Genomic DNA, 16,011 nt, shown 5'->3' with positions numbered 1-16,011 from the left:
CTAGAATTTCTAAAACAAAATAAAAATTTTAAATTGTTAAACTAACAATAAAATTTCTAAATAAAACTACTCTCAAACTCCTCCTGCTTTACTTGCTATCATAATCCTCATCAGTCTCTTCCTCCTTTTCAGGGTTCTAATTCTGCAAAAGGAAATACAAAGAAAAATAGATTAGTGGCATATATTTTTGAATCTACTATCCAAAAATTTGAATCTGCTATTCATAGTATTTGAATGTATCATTCAAAGTTGAAAAAATATATGTAAATCTCATTTACCTTTTTTCGTTTGATACAAATGATGACACTCAGCATACACTTCCTTTGCCATTGCTTGCCACATCTCATGTGCTGAATTATAGTGTATATATTTTTCCCTTATTTTGTCAGGCATGGTTGAAAGCATGCAATAACGTGCCAACCGATCGAATTTAATCCAATTTTCATATTTTTCTTCTGCTTCATAGCTAGTATCCAAAGGTTGTTTTGTTGGAGGTTTGTTACAGACGGTTGACATTGTAACGCCCCACGTCACTATGGCTACTTCCTGGAATGACGACTAGCCCTAAACACCAACACGAGTCTTTCCAGCGTGCTTTGTCCTCACTCGCACGCTTCCTGGGAAAACTTCCCAGGAGGTCACCCATCTTGAGATTACTCCAGGTCAAGCACGCTTAACTTTCATCTTGTTGGCTTAGGTAGTACCCATCAATCAATTTAAGCCATCTTCAACTGTGTAGTCTTATACCTACACAATCTTAGAATCCTCACACTTGACCTTCCCCGGGAGATGTGGGATTGCACAGCTTTTTACCCGGTCTTTCCCTTTGCAGATCAAGTGTGATGATTGCACAGCTTTTTAAAAATAATTTTTAACATTTATAAATTATTTTTCCTCAATTTCTCAAATAAAACCCAAATAATTCAAAATAATTATACAGCCAGCCCAAAATTCAAACTAATCATACAAAACTATTCAAAAATCTAAAATAAACTTATAAAAATTATTTTATAATTTTCTGGGCAAAATAACTATTTTTCTTAATTGATTTAATAGAAAAACCAATTAATTCAAGAAAAATACATAAACGATTAAAAAATAAAATCTAATTGTATAGATTGGTTTTTATACCCTACAGTAACACACAAAAATTACATAGGGTTCAGAACAGTAGCATTAATATTTTTCATATTTAAAAAGTATTTATATGAATTCATGCGATACGTTATAAACATCGGTGTTTGTGCATGTGACATGATGGTTCGAACCTTTGTGAAAAATGATTTTAATTTACGTGCCATGCACGTTAAAATTTCATGGTTAAATTATTTCGACAATTAGGGTTTTGAAACAAAACCTTAACGCCTATTTTTATTTTTTCCTGAATTTTTGCTATGTATTGGACGTCTAGGAGCTAGTGGTCGTCAAGGTGACGCAGTAAGTGGTTCAGGACACGTCAGCGGAAAACGCACTGTTTAAGGTAAGAAGAGTGGACATCTGCGCACAGGGTGTACGTTATGTGTACAACCTTGTTTTCTTATTTGTTAGTTATGTAATTATATTTGTGATTTGAATTGTTGCATTAGGTTGACTAGCATGAGGATAGTGCTAGGGATTTTAGTTAGTAGACATGCTTAGATGATAGAGTAGGCGTGCTACTAGATTCTAGCTGCTTGTATGAGTATATCACTTGCAGGAATTATCTTGGGTGTGTATAACTCAGGATAATAGGATGCCACCACGGAATTGCCGAGTGTGAGTACAGCGCAGGCAGGGCAACGATGTCTTGAGGGAACGGCCGAGTATGAGTACAACACAGGCCAAACTAGGTGCCACCGTGGGAATGCCGAGTGTGAGTACAGCGCAGGCAAGGCAGATTACATTTCATGTCCGATCAACATGACTTGTTAGTATTTATGTGTGTGAGTGTGACATACATTATGTTAGTGTGATATGGTGCTTATATATCGCACGATGGTTCTTATGTTTATGATGTTTATTCTTTTGTTGTTTTCTAGTTTGGGGAGTTATGTCCTACATAGCTCTTCTTATTGGGCGTTAGCTCACGGGTACTCTGTTTGCAAGTAAAGGCAAAACAAAGCAGTGAGTGGTGCGGGCTCGAGGCATGGACGGAACATGTTAGAGGCTGGGCTCCAGTTATTTTATGTTCTTAGAAATAAATGTTATGTTTTTAAATTTTCAGACTTGAACGATTATTTTCTTTATGTTGTTGTCATTAAACCTAGAGTCCAACATTTTTACTTTTAAATAATGAGATCTCATTATCTATTTAAATTTTAAATAAATATTTTCTTTTAGTGTCGTAAAGTATTTATTGTTTATTATTTTAAATGGACTCCCTAAGTAACGTCTTAGAAAATTGGGGTGTTACAGACATTAATTTCTTATAAGAAAATATGGTCAAAATTCATCGAAACCAATGTCACATGTTTTCAGGTTCAAAAACCAAAGATTTGAGAAAGGCATTAGTGTGCAATTCACCAATAGACATTTTTGCTGGGAATAAATAAATAAACAAAAATGAATTTATGCATATAATGAATATCAGTAATTTTCGGAATAGTAAACGTGATGCATGAATGCAACAATTAAAGAACACATAAAAAATAATTACTAATTTCGCGATTAATTAATTTGAACATTAATGGACCAGTCTTAGGGTAGGTCAGAACAATTCCAAATTAATTTTGAGACAAGTTCTCAAATTTATAAGTGAAAGCTCAAATCAATATTTCTCTTTTGACTTATAAACAATCGCTTGTTTGGTCAAGAATACACTAGTCCGCTCGAAAGCCTAATGTACCTTGTGAGTGTAACCCATTATTTTAGATCAATGACTTAACTCAAGAGTGTGTCTTAGGGTCAATCAAACTTGAAATACATCATTAAATCCTATTCTTGAAAAAGAAGTTTGCATTGAGAATAACACAGTCGGAAGCCTTCCTTAGGGGGACACAAGCAATGGTGTCGCGAGGCCCTCTCCATGCTACCTCAGTGCCAACTAATAATGGAGACCATGAGACTTATTGTCATAACTCCTTCTCCCACTCACTATTTTAAAATATGTGTTTTCTCAAAACATCCTATGCTTTTTAATTAGTTTGTAAAAATAAAGTGATCTATTTTTACCAAATGATATTCTTATAACTACTAATCCAATTAAGCAAAATTAAAATTATAGAACTATGCCCTAATTAATTCAATTTTAATTTGCTATAATTACTAGGAATATCATTTATTTTTTAATAAAACAATTTTATTAAATACTAGAAAGTAAACAACTTTTAAAATCTATTCCCGCTCTTGAACTAGTTAAAGCTAGATTTATTATTATATGGTCCATCACATAAAGCATATAATCACAAAGGACAATCCTAAGGCATGTTTATACTCATATGAGATGCATGCATAATTTTAAATATTGTGTGGGTAATATGTATGGCATGTAAAAAAAATACATGATAAAGTATTAAACAATTTAATCACATTCAAACATTTAAATAAATAAATAAATGCGGGCCGGGTGTCTTGGGTATTTCTAGAAAAATTACAACACTTGCAAAAATATACACAAAAATGTAAGAGACTAAATAAAACCTAAAGAGATCTCTATCTTCAACTTTGGGCCTTCACAAATAGTCTTGATCCTTTAAGCCATTTATCCATTCAATTTTGAATTAAAATAATTTTTAATTATCTTAAACAAATTTTAAGAATAATTAACTTGGGCTTTAATGCCCAATAAGTTATTAGGCCCATTTTTGAATTTGGGCTCAAACAATTAATTCAAAATAAAATAATTTTAATTATGGGCTAAAATTAATTAGGCCCATAATTTAAATAGATAACAATGTGCAAACCCTAGGATTAAAAATCCTAGGGCCGGCAGCACAAGTAGGCTTAGCGGGGCACGACAGTTGCTGAGGGTGTGGCTGGGGCGCACGATGTGCGTGCGACAGGCGCATGCGCAGGGGCGTGCGAGGTGCGCGCGATAGGCGCGCGGCTGGGCGATGTGCACAGGGGCGCGCTGTGTGCGCGGTAGCAGCAGGCGCAGGGGCGCACTGGGTGCACGCGATAGGTGCTGGGCGCGCGACTAGGCAAGGTGCGGAGGGGCGCGCTGGGCACGGATGGGTATAGGCTCGGGCTTTGGGGCACGGAACCTGGGGCTCGGGCATTACATAATTTTTTCAAATAATTTAATGCAAAAACTTAAATTACAAAAATTCCTATGCCCCAAAATGACTTACATTTTTCATCTAGAAATTTAAAAATAATTCCTAAACCCAAAATACCATATAATTAACGACCCTTAAGAATAAACTTTAAACATACATACAACCATCCATTCACATATATTACAATAACATAAGACTGCATATTATGCCCACACAGTAATTAATGTATGCAAAGATTAATGACCATTCTGGTACCAATTGTTGAGAACGAGTTTCCTAATACGCAGCGGAATAGTGGTGGGTTTGGCCCAGTGTACAACAAAAAATTTGTAACACATTTAAACTACCTTTAAATATGCAGATCCATTAATATACATACATTAATCATAAGCAAGTAAATAGAAAACATACATTTTGATGCCTATCAAGTATCCTTGCTATCTTTTCGTAATTTGAATGAACTTCCTATCCAAACTGCTCCCAGGTACTCATACCAAGATCTTCCACAATGTTCTCTACACCTCAAGAAGTGTGTGGGCACTTAGAGAATAAAGGATGGTTAATTTCTGATTCTACTTGATGTACTCAACACATGAGATCAAGATAATAGGCCTGAGATTGGTTCTTTATCTTTTTCAGTGTGAGATAGAAAAGTATCGTTCTTTTTCACAAAGTGAATTCTTGAGTATCTTAAGTATTCTCTCAGTCTTCTGATTATTTTCTGATAAGTCTTACTTAAAAAGAAAATATTCAAATTTAAAAAATAAAATCTGTAACCAACTTACAATTTATCTTTTAATTAATTAATTATCTTTTGAAGAAAATATCCAACAACTAATTTTTGAATTTTCCATTAATTAATTAATTAATTAAATTAAATTAAATTAAAAAATCTATCCCTAAAACATATGCAGTACACGCCACATACAGTCCTGGTCGTGTACCACCTTATATTTTAAGGATATTTAATTTTTTTTATTTTTATTTAATTATTTATTCAAACTACATTGTCTGATAAAAATCTAACCTAATAATTAATTCAAATTTGAATTAAATATCTTTTTAACTAATTATCAAATATAATTAATTATTTGAATAAATATCATCTTATAAATTCAAATCTAATTTGAACTTATCAGATTATTATCTCCCACTCAAATGAAGATATTTAATTAATTATACCAATTAATTAAAACTAATATAAAATTCGAAATTAAATATTTAATTTATTATAATTTCAAAAATTATAATTAATTAATTATTTAATATAATTTCGAAAATTAATTTAATTATTTAACATAATTTCAAAAATTATAAAATAATTAAATATTAATTAATTTGGTTAATTACAATTAATTTGTAATTAATTAATTAATCACTATTATCATATAATTGCATATTTGGCTTGAAGAACAAATTTCTTCTTAAATATGTCTTTCAACTATTTTTCCTTTTATATCAACTCTTGCCTTGAATAGTGTTAATAAAGCCACTGTGGGGACCTATAATTCCAAGCTTCAATAAATTTGAGATTATTAATTAAAATCTTTAATTAAATAATCTTAATTTATTAATCTCATGATTATTCCACTATAAATATGAGACTGCACTCTTGTAATTATAGACATTTCATTTACTGAGTACTTTATAAAATAAAGCGTCCATTGATATAATCATTACATACAAATTAACCCTCTAATAATGGTTCATAATTAATCGGGAATAAAATTACCGTGTTACCCTTTTAATTATATCTTGTTTCCTTATGTATCATTGACTTTACTAGTGAAGGTTAATTCATAACTAAATTATGAATTTGAGCTCAATAACCTTTTAGTCCCAAAGGTCAACCCTTAAGAGATCCATTATTCAAATCTCTTACGAGAATGTATAGATTCCATATCTGTATACTATGTCCCGATCCATTTACATTAATGAGTTCTCAAAATAAAAGTTTCTAGCTTGATTATTCTGACAGACCCTAACGAGTGAATCAAAGAACTCGTATAACACAAACAAGAGTTCATAGTAACTTCAGGATTAAGATCTATTTGTATATGATATTCTGTTGATATTTTTAATTAATACTTCGAAACGATATTTAACTAAGTATTAATAAACATATCTGGTCCAGTTCTACATATTCTCTAATATATAAAGTACCTCCACTAAAGTGTCCTACTACACTAGTGATCTGGATCTAGATCACATGTATTCATAATACTAGTAGACCGTACTTGCAGTAATTAATCTAAAGATTTCATAACTTTATTTTACTACGAACTATTCAAGTTCATTTATCTTAAACACAATCCTCCCGTTCCAATACGTGTTTGAGATCACATATATGAACTTAGGAATTTTTCTAATATTTACATAATATTATCACAGAATAATATAGTCCATAAAGTATATGCATAAAATATTCAATTTATTTATTTATTTCTTAAAAAAAAATGTCTACTACATATGCTTTCAGGGCACAATTCCCAACAATAATAACTTATAAACTGGTTATGATCTGTAGGAAGACTCAGAACTCTTCCACAAAACACATGTAATATCCTTCCCATCCAAGGAAACTTCTTACCTCTGAGGCGTTCCTTGGCCTTGGCCAATCTCTATCTAAGAGTATATCACAATATCATCGATCAAGACAATCCCAAACCAATTCAAATAATCTCTGAATACCCTATTCATCCTATCCATCAAAACAACTGGGCATAAGTCAAATCCATAAGACATAACTCCGCACTCCTAGTGCCCATATTTGATATAGAAGGGAGTCTTCTGCATATCCTTCTCCCTGATCTTCAGCTAGTAATAACCAGAATGAAGATCCACCTTAAAGAATATCGTCTTACTTAATAATAGAGCCTTTAGTTCCTACAACTCTACTGAAGCCGTTCAATACTATGCCATAGACCTAGTTCCGTCTCTGGTCCCAACCTAATCACCATTCTCCCTCTTTGTGTAAAGGTAACCCTGGCAAATCTCCTGGAACACATCCAAAAACTCACAGACTAATCCATTCTGTTCTGGTTCCACTGGCATGACCTGAGTGGTATTCACCACACTAGCTAAGAGTCACATGCATCCCTCCTGCAATAGGTCTTTGTCTCTAAGTACAGATGTCATAAGCATATGGGGTCCATGCACAATGCCAACAAAAACAAGGGTTTCTCAACCTCAAGCCCAAGAGTTACCATCCTTTCCTTGCAATCTATCATTGCCCCAAACTCGGCTAACCAATCCATATCCAGGATCATATCGAAGTCAGTCATAACCAACTCTATCAAATCAACTGATGAGTCATTTCCATAATAATCTAACTCATCTGTTAAAATTACCAATAGAGTATCACATTCTCATCACAAGATAACCATGTAATCTGCATATCATGTCTATACCTCTCTAGATGCAACAAAGCAAAGAACAACATGGCACCAAAACCAATCAACATAATACAAGAAAATCATAACCAAAAAGCTGACCTGCCACTACTGAGGAACCAGCCCCAGTCTCAATCTCTGACTTTGACTGCATCAAAGCGAACACTCGAGCTAGGGTCGAGTTGTCTGTCCCCTTTGGCTCATCCTTCCTTCGCCCTGAGCAATCTCTCCTAAAGTGTCCAACCATCCGACATAAGACACATGCCTTTGCTTGACATTCTCCCAAATGACGCCTCTTGCACCGAGTGCATTTTGGATAGAATTTCCAATCCTCGTCCTTGCCCTGTCCAATAAACGGATGTATTACTGTCCGAGCTCTGCGCTTTTCGACACTCTCCTTCTCAATCTCATTTCCTGTGCTCTCAACAACAAGAGCCTTCCTTACCACCTGAGCGTAGGTAGAGATTTCATATACTAGGGTGACTCTAACGCCTTGAGCTATTCTGGGATTCAATCCTTGGATAAATCGTTCCTTTCGAGCCACATCTGTGGTTATCATATCAAAAGAAAACTTGGTCAACCCATCAAATCTGTTAACATACTCGTTTACTGTTGCATTTCCTTGAACCAAGCTCAGAAACTCATTTGTCTTAGCAGTCTTGATTGCATCACAGTAATATCTTTCATTAAACAGCTGCCTAAATTCTTTCTAGTTCACTGCAGCTGTATCTCGTGTCTGGGATACCACTTTCCACCACGTCCGGGCATATTCCCGCAACATATATGTAGCATAGATCACCCTATCATGACCTACTACTCCCATACTGTCGAGGATGGAACTGATCATGCACATCCATAGCTCAGCTCTTAATGGATCTAGGCCTCCCTCAAAAACTGGAGGGTAATATTCCTGGAATCTTTCACAAAGAAATTCCCACCTATTCTCAACCTTAGGCTCAGCCAATACTGGTGCCACTCCTGGCATAGCAAAGGAAGAGGTGTTCCCTGACAGAACCTGTTGCTGTTTTAAACACCTGATATCTTCCTCTTGCCTCTGCAATCTTAATTGCATATATGTAAACACTTGCTGCAAATTCTGAGGGGCAGGTGAAGAGCTCAAGCCCTGGCTGTAATTCCCAGCCTCAATATAACCACCACCAGGTCCCATTAACTGACTTGGGTACATAACCTCTTATTATTCTGCAGTTAATAACTTGATCCATTAAACATGATGTGCACATTCAAAAGCCTTCCCCCATGGGAACAATCACACAAAACCACATTCATATACCACTTCGGTACCCAAAATACATGCCCACATCATTCATGCATCGATTCATAACCCTTGCTCTTCCAACATACATACCACGCTCTCAACTCTAGCATGCAATTAACACATTCATATAATCACTAAGTAGGTAATCACATAATCATATCAATAGTCAAGGGCTAAGGCCTAACAGAATCTCATGCTTCCTAATAAAGTATGAAGGTAAAGCATTTACATTCTATTTAAGCAGTTAAACATATAACCACATAAATAGTTACCATACCCTTAGTGAAGCTTGTCTCTAGTGACTTGTGTACATGCCCAACTTGTGTACATGAACCCTTAACCTTGGCTCGCTCTAATACCAAGTTGTAACACCCTACTACCCAGGGATCGTTACACTGTGTATTTTAAATAGTGTTAAACTCGCTAAACGAGTCATTTGGCCATAATCATGTAACTAAATGTGATTAACGATTTAGGGTTAAAATTTTTGGTCAAAGATACAAACGTTTCACTAAAACATTTATTGTATACATGGGATCCCAAAATACATTTGAAAGGTTAATTACAATAAAAGAGTTACAACCTGCCGACCTAAGCGGAAAAATAGGGTTTGACCCTAGTTCCTCTTTAAACCCTCCGCCGTGGTTGTCGAGTAGCTGCATATGTACACATCGCCACCTAAGCTCTCCAACTCAAGGATTTTCCAACTTTCTTTTACCTTTACCTGCACCACATAGCACCCGTGAACTGAGGCTCAACAAGAAAACTTAAACATGCTCATAAGTAGTTAATAACATGTCACCAAATCATAATAAGCATGCCTAGCAGTAATAACCATATTTATTCATGTAGACAGGTACAAATAATGATTATGGAATCATTCTGGGGTTTGCAGCCCTAATCAGATGACCCTGGGGTCCTTTGCCCTAAATAGATGACCGTGGAGTCATCTGGGGTCCCTTGACCTAATTGATGACCATGGAGTCAACTTAGGGTCCTACACCCTGAATAAATGACCATGGAGTTAACTTGGGGTCCTGCGCCCTGAATAAATGACCATGGAGTTAACTTGGGGTCCTACGCTCTGAATAGATGACCATGGAGTCAACCTGGGATCCTACGCCCTAAATAAATGGTTGTGGAGTCATCCTGGGGTTATGTGCCCTAGCCATGTGCCATCAAGTCACTCTGGGCCTTTTATCCCTAGCTCTGAGTAACTAGCCATGGAACTAGTCAAGCGCTTTAGTTTTCTTCGACCCTAGGGTCGGATAAGCATATAATGCTCTGTTGATTAGATCTAATCATATCGACCAGCGCTCCGCACTATTCCTGTCCTTGACTAATAAGTCAGTGCTTCACGACCAGCACTCAACGCTATTGTAATCCTTGACTAATAAGTCAGTGCTTCCTCAATGAGGTAATGCAAACAGGCATATATCATATGTCAAATATCCAGATATAAGGCACTCAGCATGCTTAATCAACTATCACAAGCATAATCATAATCATGCACATTTACAGAGACTCAAGCTCTGATCAATTCCATATTCAACATTCATGCCATGTCATAATCACATGCATCACACACTTGGTGTAGTTTTCTTACCTTTGGTCTAAGCACAGGTTACCAATAAACGACCCTCGAGCACGATCCTGGTTCCAAACCTCTAGCGATAACCTAGTCATAACCATAATATAGAATCCCGTAAAAAATGAGTAAATAAAGACTTCCAAACCGATTCCTAGCCTTCAGGACGCCGAATCCTACCAAATCGGGTAGTAGGATCGATCCCGAACTCTTAGGTTTAAGTTCCCACGACTAAAAACCCAACCTGGCCAAAAATCCAAGTCGCGGCCCGCCTCCCAGACAGAAAACCCTTTGCTTGGGCTTCAGAGTGCGGACTGCGACTTGTCCTCTAGAGTCGTGGCGCGCCCCTCAGGCAGAACCCCTCTGGTTCTGGGTTTACACAAGTCGCGACTTCCAAGAACAAGGTTGCGACCCAACCTCGAACCCAGCCATTTTCTTCGCTTTTTCCCATTTAAAATCCTCCAGAAACCTATACAAACATATTCAAATCCCAAAAACAAAGTCCCCAAACATCCCAATGGCCCTAAACCATCAAAACCCAAATCTCAAGCCATCCAAAAACTCATCAAAACCTAAAATCCAATCAAAGCTTAAAAACTCGAGAACTCAAAACTTAAAACTTCGATTACCTCTGATTGAGTCATTTCCCAATTAAATCCTCTAGCTAATAAGATTCTAATCTTCCCTAGAATCGTTATGACTTTAACCGTGCTTGAATCCGAGACCTAAAATTCGAGTTTTCTTCGAAAATGCTAACCGCGTCAAAAAGAGAACGGGAGAGAGAGAGAGAGAGAGAGAGAGAGAGAGAGAGCATACTGAACGTTCTTTTTATGTTTCTAACAGGTTACTTCGATCTTAAGTAACCTCAAGCAAATCCTAATGCTCGGGGTCCCAAAAACACCCCCGGGGTAAAATAGTCAAAATTCCTAGAATTCCTTCCTGATCTCGCTAACTCCAAATATATCATCAAATATTCATTCCCATTACCCAATATCATGGTAATGTGCTAAATGCCCAATATACCCCTTGACTCACTCCGAGTCAAGTATGGCTCCCGTTGTGACTTTCCCAATCGCTTACTCCTTAGGATCGTCTCGTGTCGAGTAACCCAAACATATCCACATAGTAGTATTCACTACTACAAAAAAGGCTTTTCACTGCGGTTTTTTTACTCAATACACTGCGGTTTTCGAGAGTATTGAAAAGCGCAGTGTATTCGACCGCAGAGAAAAATGGTATGCCAACCGCGGAGAAAAGTGTCACTTTTCTCTGCGGTTGTAATAAGCCAACCGCAGAGAAAGATGTACTTTTCTCCGCGGTTTTTTTAAAACAACCGCTGAGAAAGAAAGACTTTTCTCCGCGGTTTTATTGAAAAAACCGCAGAGAAAAGTAGTTTAATTTTTCAAAATTTTGACGAAGCATAACTTTGTGCTCAGTTCTCTGTTTTTGGTGTTTTTTTTTTTTAACTTGGGTATTTTTTCGAGATCTATCTAGCTGCATACAAAAGAAACCTGAAAACCTGAAAAAAAAAAACAAAATTATCAGGTTTTGTCACCGAAAAATCTGAAGAAAAAAAATTCAGCAACCAAATTAATGATTTATGAAAAACCTCTCAAAATTTTGATTTCTATTTGTCTATTTCACACAAAATAAACTCTAAAAATAATGATGAAAAAAAAACAAAAAACTATACAAACAAAGATATATAGATCATTACCTATTTTGAAGCTCAATAACACAATGCATGCCCAAAAATACAGTGAAAATTGACAATTTTTCGACCAAATCCTAACCATTTTTACTACCAAAAACCTGAAAATAGACAAATATTAAGCATCAACTTCAGTTTTTAACTAAGATTTAGCTAAAAAAGATGAAAAAAAAATAGTAAGATGAAGGTTGAAAGACGTACCGCCGTTGTTGAAGAAGTTTTTTCGCGAAATGAAGTAGGTTTACGAACCCTGTGGGGAAGAATGAGTTTATATATAGGTCTGGAACCTTTTCTCCGCGGTTTTCTTATGAAAACCGCAGAGAAATAAAGACTTTTCTCCGCGGTTTTATTGAAAAAACCGCAGAGAAAAGTAGTGTAATTTTTCAAAACTTTTACCAAGCATAACTTTTTGCTCGGTTGTCCGTTTTGATTGTTTTTTTTTTTTAACTTTGATATTTTTTCGAGATCTATCCAAATAAAATACTATTTTCTTTGGATAGATCTCAAAAAAATATCAAAGTTAAAAAAAAAAAACAATCAAAACGGACAACCGAGCAAAAAGTTATGCTTGGTAAAAGTTTTGAAAAATTACACTACTTTTCTCTGCGGTTTTTTCAATAAAACCGCGGAGAAAAGTCTTTATTTCTCTGCGGTTTTCTTAAGAAAACCGCGGAGAAAAGTAGTGCAACTTTTCTCTGCGTTTTTCTCCCACTTTTCCTACTTTACATTGCATTTTTTTTAAAAACCGCAGTAACAAAGTTCCTAAGTGTCCTTCAATCCTTTTCTCTGCGCTTTTTATTTTAGATTGAAAAAAAAGCGCAGAGAAACCCTATATTTGTAGTAGTGATTGTACCACACACATACCACATATATGCAAATATACACATAACGTGCCAAATTACAAAAATTTCCATTTAAACAGAAATGGGCCCACATGCATATTTAATACACCTAACACATGCATATCAAATCATATTATAATATAACTCACATAATCACATAATGATGCACATATATCACATAATCACATAATTTTCCCTTGTGGCCCCCTAATCAAGACCCTAAACCTTATTAGGAAATTTGGGAAGTTACACGTAGCCTCTAGAAACATCCTAGACCGACTTATTTTTTAATTTGAGTAAAAAACTTGTAAAAAACAAGATTTTCCTATTTTTGTAGCGCAACAGGCAATGCATCGTGGGTCTTCAGGCAACACATCGCCTGGGCAGACGACATATCACCATGTACCAGACAACGCATCGCCCATGTCTACTTACTGATTCATTTTTTTTCTTCATATTTTGGCGATTTGTCGCTCCTCGAAAAGCAATGCAACACATCTTTCACTGTCTTCAACACCCAACATGATGCATAAAACATCCATTTAATCTATTCATGCATACTCAAAGGAAACTCATCAAATCCAAAAAAAAAAAAAAACACACACTCCAGGGAAACAAGCCAATTCAAGAACAAAAGACTGTAAATGAGTGCATAAAATCTGCACTCATCAATCTCCAATATATAAAATCATAAGCTAAGGTCCCCAAATAAATTCTACGACAACTAAATAATTTATCTAAAATTATTCTAAGGATGTAGACATATTTCCAATCGTGATCACAATCTTATAAAATAAATATTCCCTTTAATATTTATTTTTACACCAAAGTCTCTAAAGACTCTTTCTAAGTGATCCACTCATCTTATCATATAATTAAAATAATTTTCCTCATAATTATTTTAATTACCATGCATAGCTAATAACATATTTCATAACATAAGATATCATATCATAATTTAACTAAAACAATTATATAAAAAAAATTATGTAGGGTACATGTAGAAACTCTAAGGAAATATGAGGATGACGGTGAAGAATGTGTCCATGTTGAAAGTGATAGTGATGCCAATTTTGTTCTGGTTATTGATGATGATGATTTGTAAATTTAATCTATTGTAATCTTTTTTCCTAATTAAATGAAGATTGATTATTACTTGAGTTACACTTGTGTTTATTTAGTTATTTGTTGTGTAATTATATTTTGCTCATATTTTGAGTTCGAATTTTATATACATTGTCAATAAAGTATATGTCTGCTTCGAGCTCTGCAACAGGTACTATTAGCGGTACTAAGAAGAGGGGACTGCATAATTTGAGACATGACATGAAAGACTTCTAGTTATAAAATATTGAAGAGTTGGGTCTTCAGTAACCATAAGTAAAACCTTACCGGGGTTACTAGGAATATAGAAATTTTTTGGGTGAGCTTCCAAGTGTCATAGACACTTTTGAAAAACTCCATTGCAAATGTACTTAGTGGAAAAATGAGTATGCTCAAGAGAAACATGTAAATTTGCATTATCCCAATTAGTATTTATATTTTTAAGTTATACAATTTTGTTTTGATTAGCTCATTTACTTTTTATATATATTTTTATCTTACATTTGATTTTAACAATGTAGTTTTGTTTTCATTAGAATGAGACGACTCAGATTCAAGTATTTTAAATAGTGCTCACTGTCGAGTCTGCAACATCTTGTGGAGGTGATGTCGCAACAGTTTTTGCCCTTCAAGACTTAATAACATTGTGACAGTTTTTGCCCCACTGCCAAATTTGATTTAAAAATAATTATGAATAATTTAATTAAAACTAATAATTTTAAAGTCAATATTTAAAAAAAAAAATACATCAGGAGAGTTTTCCCTGTGCTTTTTCTTGGCTCTCCTTACCTCTTATTTTTTTTAACCTTTTTTTTTTTTTTTGAAAGAGAATTATTATTATTATTATTTTTTTTTTAACTCAAATACCAAATTATACTCTTTTCTATTCTTCTTTCGCTCTAACAAAAAAAAAATCTCTTTTGATGCTCAAAATGTACCATAATAGACTTGTTATGCAGCTTGTTGATGCAACGTACTAACTTTGAATGTAAAAACCAATGTTATTACACTATAATATCAATAAGTTATTAACTTTGGATTTTACATTCAAAGCTAGTATGCTGCATAAACAAAGTTGTGTAACAAGATTATTATGGCACATTTTGAACGTCAAAAGAGACTTTTTTTTTTTTTTGTTATAGCGAGAGAAGATTAGTAGATAATATAATTTGGGATTGGAGAAACTACAAATAAAAGTAAACAACGAAAATATGAAGAAGAAAGATATTTTTAGAACAAATTAAAGATTAAAATATTAAAGAATACTGCAACTTGGTAGACGTAATCCACAAATTAATTTTAGTTATAGGAATTTGTCAAGCAAGCTAGAATATTTATCAAAAATTAAAATGGTAGAATAATTTGAGTTACGGTTGAATTGTTCCAAATGTAAAATGAATTAAATAAAAAAATGAATGAGAGGAAAACTAACTAGCATTATTTAAGTTATATGTGTATTGACGAATACGTCAACACTATAAATTTAAATGTTAATCAAATTAAGGTATGAATAACACGAATAATGGGGACGTATATAAGTATAATAAAGTAATGAACACACTCGCTTTTTAGCTTTCTTCAGGATTTGGGCCCGAACTGTTCGGCAGATTCCCACGCGTTACGCACCCGTTCGCCACTTTGTTCTCATCGTTCCATTTTTATATTCAGTATTATTATGATTTCGACGAAGGCGGTCTTGTAGTTGTAGATTATTATACTCTCCATGAAAAACTTACTTGACCATATATCTTTATAAATTGTTTGAAAGGGACCATGTTTGTTAATTTAATTACACATTTTCAAATACAGGTTACACCCAAAATCATTGTTTATTAGTTAAAGAAGCCGACACGTTCAATAATTTTTCAATATATCTCCGCAGCCTGGTTTTTCTTCTTCTTC

This window comes from Humulus lupulus, chromosome X (assembly GCF_963169125.1).
Source record: "Humulus lupulus chromosome X, drHumLupu1.1, whole genome shotgun sequence".
NCBI classification, from domain to species: domain Eukaryota; kingdom Viridiplantae; phylum Streptophyta; class Magnoliopsida; order Rosales; family Cannabaceae; genus Humulus; species Humulus lupulus.
The sequence above is the reverse complement of the archived record's forward strand: the minus strand, read 5'-3'. Positions refer to the sequence as shown.